General features: G+C 40.2%; 1 protein-coding gene across 3 annotated transcripts in view; it reads left to right on the top strand.

Annotated features, from left to right (window-relative positions):
* The first annotated feature begins 3,160 nt into the window (after positions 1 to 3,160).
* MBD5 (methyl-CpG binding domain protein 5) overlaps positions 3,161 to 11,709 on the top strand; it is a 54,462-nt gene continuing 45,913 nt past the window's right edge. For all 3 annotated transcript variants that reach the window (XM_026040865.1, XM_026040863.1, XM_026040864.1), the window contains exons 1-2: positions 3,161 to 3,282; positions 7,149 to 7,339. The gene's annotated coding sequence lies outside the window, so the exon portion shown is untranslated. The remainder of the gene's footprint in view (positions 3,283 to 7,148; positions 7,340 to 11,709) is intronic.

Here is an 11,709-nt window from a genome sequence, read left to right as displayed (position 1 = left end):
GCATTTCACTGCCTTTTTGCTCTGAGGGCTCCTACCTACAGCCCGACTATGGCAAAAACAGCAGCGGATTCGGTCCGTCTGCAGGCTCAAAGTAGTAACAACTGAACAAAAACACTTTGATTAATCCATTCTTTTGTGTCCCTAACAACTCTTGTTTAAAAAGCGGGACAAGGGAGCAAAAAGACAAATTGGTATTAGCCGCAGCTAAAAGCATTTGTTTATCATCTCAGTTCTCATCAGTCTCAGGCTTATCTCTATATTAAATTAAAAAGCAGTGAAGGAGAAAAGTAGATTGTGTTTCCTTTGCTTGTATTTGAACTAGAGAACAGAACCGCATATGCACCAGGTATGCAGCACAGCTCATGGAAAGAAATTATGAGTTTTCAATACACTGTTACAGACGAATAAAAGCCATTTTAAAATATCAATTAAACCTCATTTACAAAATCCTTTTGCAAGACCCAAATAAATAAAAATGCACGAATATCTGAGCAAACCTTTAATTTAGGGCACCTTACAATTCCAAACCTCGAGCATTAACTTTGTGAGAGCCCAGGAAGGAGGGAGCAGAAAGGCTCTTAGAGAGGAAGGTAGGGAAGAGAGGCGAATTTTCGCCATAGCAACGCGCAGGTAGCGAGCGGAGCGGCGCCGGCCGCGCTCCCCTCCGCAGCACCCGGCGCCGCCGCGGGCTTCGCGCCCCGTCTGGGCTGTTCGGCCCTTCGGTTGTTTTCGCTCCGGGTTTCAGTGGCCCAGTGAGGGCTGCACGAGCGATGCCGCCGAAAACCAGGCTTGTTGTGAAATAAGTGTCTCTGCGTTCGTGAGATACGGATCCTTAGTACTTGTCCCTTTCTTTGTGAAAGTACCAGATTTGTGGGATTTATAGGACTGCGGCTGCTGGCTAAATTGATGCCTCTGATTTTCTCCTTTTGCAAATTAAAAATCTCTTTCCTTTTTCAAATGTATCTGCAGAGGGAACAGCCAGGTAGCATCTCCCTTGCCTCCTCTCAGTACAAAGCTGCCTCTACCCAGATGACATGGTTGCCAAACCTGAGAAACGTTATTTTGCTGTGTGTCATATGCATAAAGCAAACATAGCCTTAGAGCTGATCTGCAAGCTCCTCCATAAGACTCCTGTATTTTAGCAGGGCATCCTCTAGCCTTATTTTTCCCCAGTATATTGCATTGTTAGATCTTTAAATACATTTTAAGGTTACCATTACTAACATTATTATTAATATTATTAATAATATTTATTTTTGTATTAATGTTGCTGTGGTATAAAAAGAACAGTCCTGAAAGGCCATACATGCCTGCAAAGGTAGTCTGGGAAGGCAGGATTTAGCTTTCCTTGCTTTCCTATGTCATCTGTTATGTTTTAACCTCATTTTCCCCAGATGCCGTGTCTAGGAACTTGTAGGATAATGTATGTCAATTCTCAACAGTAAGAAACAGGATTACCCGTTTCCAACAGCTTTATGAAGGCTTTAATCAGGTAACTCAGAGCAGATTCTAAGACAAGCCCTAACTACTCTTAGGTATTACAGCAGTTAAAATTTAGAATTAGGGTCATACATTTTGCATGTGTGGGTAGCTACACACTGCTTTTATTTAAACAATGAAGCAATATACTGAAATCCTTCTATGTAAACAGGGGAAGGAGCAAGTCTTTTCAGTAATATGTTATTCTGTTATAAAAAGAATGAAGAAACCAATGCAGAATTTCCACAGGAGCTTTAAACAAGAGGCAAATCCGCTGCTGTAGGATCAGGTCCCGCACTGGGCTCCTGCGTGGGCTCCTGTGAGCGCAGAGCTGCCCGAGCCTCCCTGCAGCGGGCGGATTAGGGAACTGATCTGGGTTAGGACTAATCCCACGGAAATGCTCAAAGCGGCTCCCTATCTGGCTCGGGTGCATCCGCGCGGTGGCACCGGGGCGGCCGCAGCAAGGAGGGAGCAGCCGGGAGCAGAACGAGGATGGAGGCCCGTGTCGTGGCTAAGGGCAAATACATTTGGGGCCTTTCCTGCTCGAGAATGGTCCCAGTTTCCCGAAGATTCAGCTGGTGTCTGCATCATTTTCAAGCTTCTTGCTGTGCAGCTGTCGGGGCCCTGACTTGAGCCACATCTTCCAGACTTGCCAAGGTTCTGGTTCTGCATTGGGAGAGCTGCAAAGCTCATATAGTCCCTACTTTGTACAGCAATAATCATACAAAGATATTTTTGCCATTATTTATGCTGATTGCAGGACTAAATAAAATAAATACACAATTAAGTACAAGACCTTCCTGCGGAAGCGTCCTCACTTTTCATTCACACATTCAGTTCCCAGAATTACAGAGCTGTGTTTCTTTTAGGAGAAAATCACTTAAGTTACTTCTCTCCTTATGCTGCTTTTTTTTATTTCTTTCTTTTTTTTCTTGTAAGAGTGTGCAACCATCATTATAATGCATTTCCATATGTGAGTTACATTTTCCATATGCAAACAATATTGGTAAGGGGTTAAGTGTGTTCAGTGCTCTCATCGTAGGGCCAAAGCTGTTAACGTGCTTACAGTTCTACAACCTGCTCTCATAAGTGTCTTAGCTACTTGGCATTGTTTATGTTAATTTTTATATATCAGGGGCGTGCATGTATAGGTGATTATACATAAGGAACAGGCACAGGATGTCTTTTTTGACTATTTTGATTCTTTCAAATTTTGTGGTAGTTCTCAAGAATGTCCAGATAAAAAGGTCAGTTTTCCTTATTCTCCAAGTACATAGGCTCTATTTTTATAGTTTCAACTATAAAAAAAAAAAAAGAGAGAGAGAGAAATATGAAAAATGTAAAGCAATGGAGCATGCACTCCACGTTGAAGCCCTCCCCTTCAGAGGCTGTTCTACTGGTTTTGTGTTTCTGGTCACTAAAGAAAGAGAGGTCCTTCTAGAAGACAGTTCACAACACTGACTAATTAGGGGGTTTCAATGGCCCTTTGAAGTTCAGGGCTCCTCGCAAGTGAACCCCTTTTCCCAACATTTGAGCATGTGGATGACCCCGTGTTCTCCTTGTGCAGTGAAGCCGTCCTTAGAGAAGCCGCGTGGTTGTGTTTTAACAGGGATTGGTAATTTGTCCTTTCACAGCTCTTACTTTACTACACAGTGTATTTTATTGCAGGAAGAAGAGGCATTTTCACTGCAAAGCAGACAAGGAATCCAAAAGCCCTGAAGAAGCAATACTTCCCAAATTCCTTCCCAACGCTCTGAGAGCACCGAGCCCAGGACTCCCCTCCACCAGCCCACCTGAGCAGAGGTCAGCCAGTTCTCCTTCCCACTCAAGTGCAGGAAATGCATTTTTTAAGTTTCCCTCCTAAACATTTCCTCTGTTTTTTCTCTGATGTAACATGCTAGTCATCAACTGTACATGTGTACTGGTGACTAGCAACTTTATTTAATTTTTTGGGGTTGCCGTATCATGGAAAGTGACCTCCAGTAGTCTCTGGGGTTACAAGGAAAGCTCTTTCTCTGCCCATGTTGGTGTCTTCTTGTGCCACCATTAAAACTTGCAGAATGTCGTGTTTATTTTTAACATTATAGATGCCTGTGCAATTGTTAAATATGTATTTGGGGGCTTCACTTAACAAAATAAGAATAGCAATTGTTAAAGAAAAAGAAGTCTTATCAGATGCTTGCAAAGAAGCCTCAAACTTTTGCCCAGTCATTCCCACATGGAGCCTTTAACTGATCTGGAATATGTATATTTTTTGAAAGGGCCTTTTTCATTTTTTTCAACAATTTACATGGAAAGAATAATTTGAGAAATAGTCAACTATCCAGTAGATTAGTTTAGGTACTATACACTTAAAATGTATCTTGGAAAACAAAAATTAAAGAAATGTTGCTGGCTGCCATTTGCTACTCATTTGGGGCAGCAACCAACTGAAATGTTGGTGCACTGTTGCTTTTACTGGAAAGCATTTTTGATTTTTTGCCGTTTTTTATGTTGTCTTACAGCATAGTGGAGCATCTTGAATTTTAGATTTGTCAAGTACTGTAAGGATATTTTGTGTGTCTTAAAAAGTTAATGGGGAGAGCTTGGGTCTTTTAATCTGTTAGCATATTCACTGAAAAAAACATAGCTATTTCTTCCCCCCAGAATACATTCAGTGTTAGATATCTGCAGCCTGGGGAAGTTGATTGGTATGGATGTGTATGCAATGGAAGGATAAATGTTTTGTAGTCGGGGATAAGTCCTATACTTATTTCCGAATGATAAAAATAACCTGATCTTTTGATGCATGATGCAGTGCTAGCTATTTAGTAATGGCTGGGGCAGTCTGTAATAATCACCATCTTACATTAAATAGCAGATTTCCAGAAGTATAAGTGCTTTTTTTTCAATGTCAAGTCTTCATTTTTTAATTGAAAATTTTAAAAGATCGTTTGAAATTTTTTACAGATGGTTATTCTAGTTCTTTATCAAAAAAAAAAGAGCCAAGAAAAATAAGAAGACTGGTTAAGAGCAGAGAGAGAGAGAGAGATTTTCAGCAGGGAAACAGCAAGATGGAATCTATTGAATTCATATTAGCCACAAGTATTTCCTTGGCTTAGTAGTTTGTAAAAGTCCTCTGTATGGCTCATCACCCTAGGTCTGTGATGCTCATATTTTATTGCTAGTAAGTTTATAAACCGAATATATATAATTAATGGGGATTCTTTCAGCAGAAATTTTAATTAAGTCTTTGTTTACATGTTTTCATTTTCATATGCTCAGTAAGACGATTTGTGTCATTACTTCATTGATACCATTGTATTAGCTAAATAGTTAGTAAAGGTTAAAAAACAGGTTTATATATATATATATAGTTTTTTTTAAATAACATGGATCTCTTAGGGCCTTCTTCTACTGATGCCACTTCAGTCTTCAGGAGTATCCGCATGACCTCGTTGTTTAAGCTCTTATGTGACTTCGTATTGGGCTCCTGTATCTTCTGGAATTGTTTCCAGTAAATTTGTTTTACAGCGTTTGCTGTGATTAGCATTATGTGCTTAAGGGTAGGCCTTTACAAAAAAAGTCTCCAATCGATAGCTCTCAATGTATTTAAACATGAATAAATAATTTTATCTGTAGAATATTATTTCCATAGTGAAATTGCAGTCTGAGATATGCTGTTATGCAGGTTCTTTAAAGATGGGTTATACCGTCTTTCCATTTGTGTTATTTCTGTAAGGGAAAGCTCTGTTGTGAAGCCATAAATCCTTTTTATTTACAATTTTATGACTAACTTAAAGATGTTTATTTTTCAAATATTTTATAATCAAATTCTGTATACAGAGAAGGAAGTTAAAGAATCAATCATTTCTACAGTTGAAGAAATTTATATATTTAACTCATGCTACTTATATGCCAGATTTTAAGATTTAAACTTTCTGAATACTGTAGAAGACGTCGCTGTCTGCTCCTTCAGTTAAGCCAAAACGGGGAGCCAGGGCCGACCTGGCACGTGCCAGGACGCTTGACAGGAGGACGTCCCCGTGTCCCAGGCCCCAGGACCTCCATGTCAAGAAGACCTCTTCTTTTCGTGTCGTATCTGGCTTTGTGATGAGAACCTGACGTATTCTTCCCTGAAAATCCCCCCTTTTTTTTTTTCCACCAGCTAATATACAGTATTTTTTCTGAGGTGTATTTGCATTTTGGCCTCCTCTGGCTCCTCGCTTTTGTCAAGTCACGGTGCTTTGATATTCACGTGCGGATTGTTTTGTTCATTGTAAGCCCTTTCAGCTAAGAGGAAGAGGCTTTATTTTACTACTAGCAATAATATTGTTTCTGTTACTTTGTTATAAATGTTTTATTATTTATTTTTATCTTAATCATCTTATGCCTGTGGACTGGATGATCTGGCAACAAGAATTGCTGTCATTTTGGCCTCCTGATTTTTATCTTTAGACTTGCGGAAGATTTAATAGTTTTGGACAAAGCACTCTTTAGTCTTTGAAAAGACTTCTTACGTATTTCCTCCATTGGCATTGCTAGACTACTGAAGTTAGCTCTGTAGCCATCGTCTATGGAGCTTTTAGTGCTCTCGATAAATAAAAACTGCTAAGGCCCATAATCTTCAGAAGTGTTAAATGAATAGTGCTCAAAACTGAAAGCTATCCCATGTCCCAGGCACTAGGAAAGCCCAGAAAGAACTTCATGCAGTCTATGGTTATGGCTTTATAAAAATACAGTTTTCAAAGTAGTATGGACTATAGAACAAGAGTTAAGTGTTTTTCTTCCAGATAGTTCGCCCATGGAGAAAAAAAATAAAAAGGCCACAAAATTGATCCAAGAAAGACTCTGCTGGTTTGGTAAATGTGTATGAAAGCCAGACTGTCTGGTCTGGTTTTTACAATATATTTTACAATATATTGTGGCCCCGTTTTGTCCTTGAAGGTCCTGATCAACTAATAGCTCAGTTGAATTCCTGGTACTGCTAATAATAGGTCAATAAAAGCTAAAGAGCCGGTCATGGCCAAGTAAGCAACATTTCTGGGGTTATGAACCTTACTGAGATATTTAAGAATCTAGTAAATACTGTGTATGATATGGGCTGCCAGTGTTCCTTCAGCGAATCTGCATATTTCCTGTTGGACTAATCTGGAGGTTTTCCTACACATTTTGTGTGGTGTTTTCTGCAGGGGGAAGGAAGAGGTTTTGAACAGCCGCCAAGACCCTTGCCCTTGCTGTGATGGGTCATCACTGAGAAAGCGAGATAAATTACTTCTAAAATAGTTTTGTGTCGTGTGAGCTGCAATATGTTAGCTCTTTAAGGCCAAGGCTTTTTGCCTTGCAAGTTGAAGGTTTTAGCATGTATCTGTACCACAAAATTTTTTGGCAGACATGATTTTGTATGCAGGCAGTTTTGTTCTAGTCCCATCATTATAAAAAGCCGTGTATTTATTTTTATAGAAATCTCCTTGTTCTTGCAGACAGTGATATAACCTTCATAGTTTAGTGAAACATGCTTTTTTCATCATTTTCAGAGTTATTCTACTGTTTTTTTATAAAGCAAATATTATAATTATTATAGTTCATACCGCAAAGTAATTGGATAATGGCTTTGAAAGCAGTCCAGAAAAGTGAAATCAAAACATTTGTCTAATCCTTTAATTCAAGCGATGTTGCTGTCTCGACAGATACAACGTGGGGTGCAAGAGTCCACAGATGAGGGGTGCAGTAAGGCCAGGACCCAGCCTCCATGGCCATAGCCCATCACCCAGCTGTAAACAGGAGAATATCTAAAGCAAAGCTGAAAGGACACGAAGAATTTTAAGAAACCTGAAGATCCCCAAAGTCACTAGAAGCAAGACCATGAGGAGCATTGAAGGTAAGTAATCCAAAGGAAGGCTGTGCATTTCTTCTTTTATTCACACAGACTCAGGATTTCATTTTGATCTATGCTGTGGTAGGAGAGACTGTTGCAAAAATTATCTGATATAATGTATATAAAGGTGGTATAATGTAAAAGGTTTGAAGCAACGCTACAAAAACTAATCAGAAGATCAGTGGACAGCAGAAAAAAATCAGCATTTAGCAGTGCTGAAATAAATCATTAATCTATTCATGTCTTTCTATAAGATAATGCACTCATACGTGGACCTTTTGCTAACTGAACAAGGAAGAAAAAAAGCATTGTTGACCTAGATTTAACAAATTCCTTTGAAACAGCATATAAAGCACAGTATTTTAATGGTAAGAAAATTACAGTTTTGTAAGAGTGTGATTCATACGGAGTATTAGTCATAATTAGTAGTAATACATTTTGACATAATTAAACAATAGAGCTCCACTTCTCTGCGTCAGAAAATACCCGGCACCATTCTTGACCTAGATTATATTGTAGTAATGAAGAGTGGCTGGCTTGTCCTGAGATGAAGCCAGAACTTTACAGTGAAACGTAAAATGCTCTTATTCTTATACATTTTCATAATCAAAATACAAGGTTACACCATGTCAGCAGCCAGCAGATGGAGAAAAAGAACGTCCTAGGAAGCTCAAAGAGCACACTAGGAATCTGTGCTATAAATACCAGGCTAATTCCATAGCTTTAAGATTTCTCCAAAGCTTTTTTAAATCCCTCCAGAAAAGACTGAAGAGATTCCTAATCTGATGTGCCCCAGTTGAAGAAATATGTGCGTTACTCTGTTTAAATAAAATGATGTTGATTTGCAGTAGGTGTTTGGGCATCTTAACGATTCACTGTAGCTGAGTACAACTGCTTCAAAAGAAGGTTTTCAAACAGATTGGAACGTCTGCATCCTCGTGGGTAATTTCTTCACTGTTAGTCTTCCTGAAGGGGCTTGTACTGGGAAAGGAGAAAATGGAACTGGTGTTTATAGTATTCCCACAGAATACTTTATGTTCCCAGGTTGTTTTCAGTCTGTGTTTTTTTAGAGAGCTGTCCCTTTCGGTAGAGTTAACAGAAAGGCAATCAGAGTAGATTGTAGGATTGTAGATGAGCAGGATTTGCTGAAAATGTGGAAAGTATTGTGGTATTTTCTCCTTGGCACTTGTAAACTGTACCTGTGGTCTCCAACGCTGTCGTGGCCGCATTCAGAAATACCTGTTTTTCTGGCTTCCGTTCTTGATACTGCAGATTCCTAGTGAGGGGCTGACTCCCTCTGTACCCAAACTTGGCCCAGCCTTGGACATGAATGGCTCATGGGGCAAGTGTCTAATTCCTTCGACTCTGCATTTGGACCAAAGCAAATCGTTGAGCGAATAAACAAACAGATTCTTTTCTCTGTGTTAATGGATAAAAAGACATAAATGTTTATATTAATGGAGTGTTGTTTAATGTTTTCTGCTGAAGGTAGCAGAAAAGTGTAGCTCGGGAAGCCACGAGGCAGAGTTACCAGCTAATCACAGGTAACGCTTGGAAGGGGCGTGGGGAGATTATCTGGTTTCCACCCCTGCTCAAAGCAGGGCCAGCTTTGAACAGGCTGCTCAGGCCTCTTCCATCTGAACCTCGACTCTTTCTGAGGTTGAAGGTACCTCGGCTTCATCAGGCTTCTGCGTAGGGATGTTGAGTCTCGGTGAAAACTTTCTCCTAATGTCTGTTTAAAACTTGGAGCCCTGTGTGGGTCCTCTTGTCCTTCAATGTGCACATCAAAGAAGAGTCTGGCTCCATCGTCTCTCTGGGCCTCTCCCCCTTCCCTTCTCAAGACAGCTCAAGCCCAGATCTCCTCTCTTCTCCTTCTTCAAAGGCCTCTCCACCCCTTTAAAATCTTCATTTTTACTTTCACAGAATCACAGAATATTTAAGGTTGGAAGGGACCTCTAGAGATCATCTAGTCCAACCTTCTCGCTCAAGCAGGCACACCTAGAGCATGTGGCACAGGGTGGCATCCAGGCGGGTTTTGAAGACCTCCAGAGTAGGAGACTCCACAACCTCCCTGGGCAGCCTGTTCCACTGCTCTGTCACCCTAACAGTAAAGAAGTTGCTCCTCACCTGGAGACGGAACTTCTTGTGCTTCAGCTTGTGGCCATTACCCCTCGTCCTATCGCTGGCCACCAGTGAGAACAGCCTGTCCCCTTCCTCCTGCATTCTCCCTTCCTGAACTTATACATATTAATCATATCCCCTCTGAGCCGTCTCTTCTCCAGAGAAAACAGGCCCAGCTCACTCAGCCTCTCTTCATACGAGAGATGTTCCATTCCCTTAATCATCCTGGTTGCCCTTCTCTGGACCCTCTCCAGAAGCTCCACGTCCCTCCTATACTGGGGTGCCCAGAACTGCACACAGTACTCCAGGTGCGGCCTCACCAGAGCTGAGTAGAGGGGCAGAATCACCTCCCTTGACCTGCTGGCAACACTCCTCCTGATGCAGGCCAGGATCCCATTGGCCTTCTTGGCCACGAGGGCACACTGCTCACTCATGGTTAAATGGTACTTAATGGTACTTTCTGGGCAGACATTTTGCTTGAGGAGGAAAAAATACTTTTTAATAATTTTAATAAGTTCCCCAAAACTTCTGTGTTTCTTTGTGTTTACTCTTTTATAAGAGGAAGGTGGTTGGCGTGCTTAAGGAAAATAGACATCATACATGTTCATTCCTGTTGGGAATTTGAAAAGATAGTGTGTCAGACCTCAGATAGAGCAGATTTTGCAGTTTAGGATACTGCTCTTTAAAAAAAAAAAAGTCTTTGGAAAAAGGCAAAAGAGAGCTAAAAACTGGTGAGAGAGTTATAAAACAGAATGGTTAAAGAACAGTTGAAAGAATTGTGTTTCTTGTAGGAAAAAGTGCTGCAGGATGGATGGGAGGCTTGGAAAAGACTGTTTTAGAAAAGGAATGGTGGCAGTTCCTCTAAGGATTAAAAAAAAAAAAGGTTTTTAAGATGAAAAGATAAGCTTAATTTGCAGTAAAGATAATTTAGACTAGATATTAGGCTAGATATTGCAGGCCTTTTTAGTTTCCCTAATACCTGGCTGTAAATACAGATGAAAAACTGGGAATTTTTACTTGCAACTGTGATGAAATCTCTGATTGAAAGTTTTTAAAATGCATGGAGAAATGAGCTTTCGGAGATGATCTCAGTAAATTTGCCCTTCCTTCAGTGCCGGTGGGCTGCCGAGATAGCTCTCCTGAGATCCCTCATCAGATTCACAGTTTCCGTAATTCTACCAAATTGACTCTGGGATTAGCCTTGCTTTACTTCCCTGAAAACTTTTGGTACTAACGATAACAGATTTCAGTTCAAGGAATTTGGTATTGAAAGTTTTCACCTACTTGACACCAAGTTGCATTGCATAAAATGAACCCAAGGCCTTTGGTTTTTTTTTTCTTTTTTACTTAAAGTGCTTTAAAAGACCTTATCTAAGGTGGAGTAAAATTCAGGTTCCATCTTTGGATGTTCGATGCTGATTTTGGTGAATTCAGTCTTTGATTGAGATGGTCTGTGTCAGTGTAACCTAAGAAATAAATACATTAAGAAGAGAAGCAGAAAACTATCGTAGCTGTCTGTGCCTTCAGTTCATACTTCCTAGATTTTGATTCCAAGAGCTGATGGCATCTGTTCATGATGCAAATGGTCACGTTCATTTATGGGGGGATTTTTTTGTGATAGGAAATATTTGTGTTACTAAATGAATATCTTTTAATCAAGCTTTTAAAAAGTTATCATTAAGAGGGAAATAGGGAAATGCATTTCAAATTTCTGTGTACCCTTAGTCTTTACTCTTGCTTTGTTTTCCCTGCCTTGGTGAGCATGTGCAGTGCTTTTTTATCTGTCAAATTGAATTCCCCCTCAAGAGAATCAAACCTTTTCTTGTGCAGCTTGGAGTGTGTCGTTTTATTGTCCCTGTAGTAAAATCAGGTTTTACAGAGCCTCACGTGAGCCAGGCCTTGGGCACCAGGCAGGATGGAGCTGCCCATCGTTACCAGGGATCCTCTGTCTATACCCTACACATAACAATATTGTAAAAAGAAGCAGTATTCGTCCCTCATAGTGGTTAACTACTTGGGAGAGGATATATGGCTTGAGAAATTCATTCAGTATAAAAGCACTCATTCCTGCTTTGTGAGGGAGAAAAGGAGGTTTTTAAGGATGCAAAAAGAAAAAAGCTTTTACGGAACGTATGCTGAGTAACCTGCATATTCTATTTTTTAAAAAGCACAAGAAATTGGCTTTTGTTGTTCAAAATCCAGATAGCCAAGATTTTGCCTTTTAATGCTTCTGTTAACTGTGAGAGGGGAAA

Source organism: Nothoprocta perdicaria, unplaced genomic scaffold, assembly GCF_003342845.1.
Source record: "Nothoprocta perdicaria isolate Ctin4 unplaced genomic scaffold, notPer1 scaffold_27, whole genome shotgun sequence".
NCBI classification, from domain to species: Eukaryota; Metazoa; Chordata; class Aves; order Tinamiformes; family Tinamidae; genus Nothoprocta; species Nothoprocta perdicaria.
The sequence above is the reverse complement of the archived record's forward strand: the minus strand, read 5'-3'. Positions and strand labels throughout refer to the sequence as shown.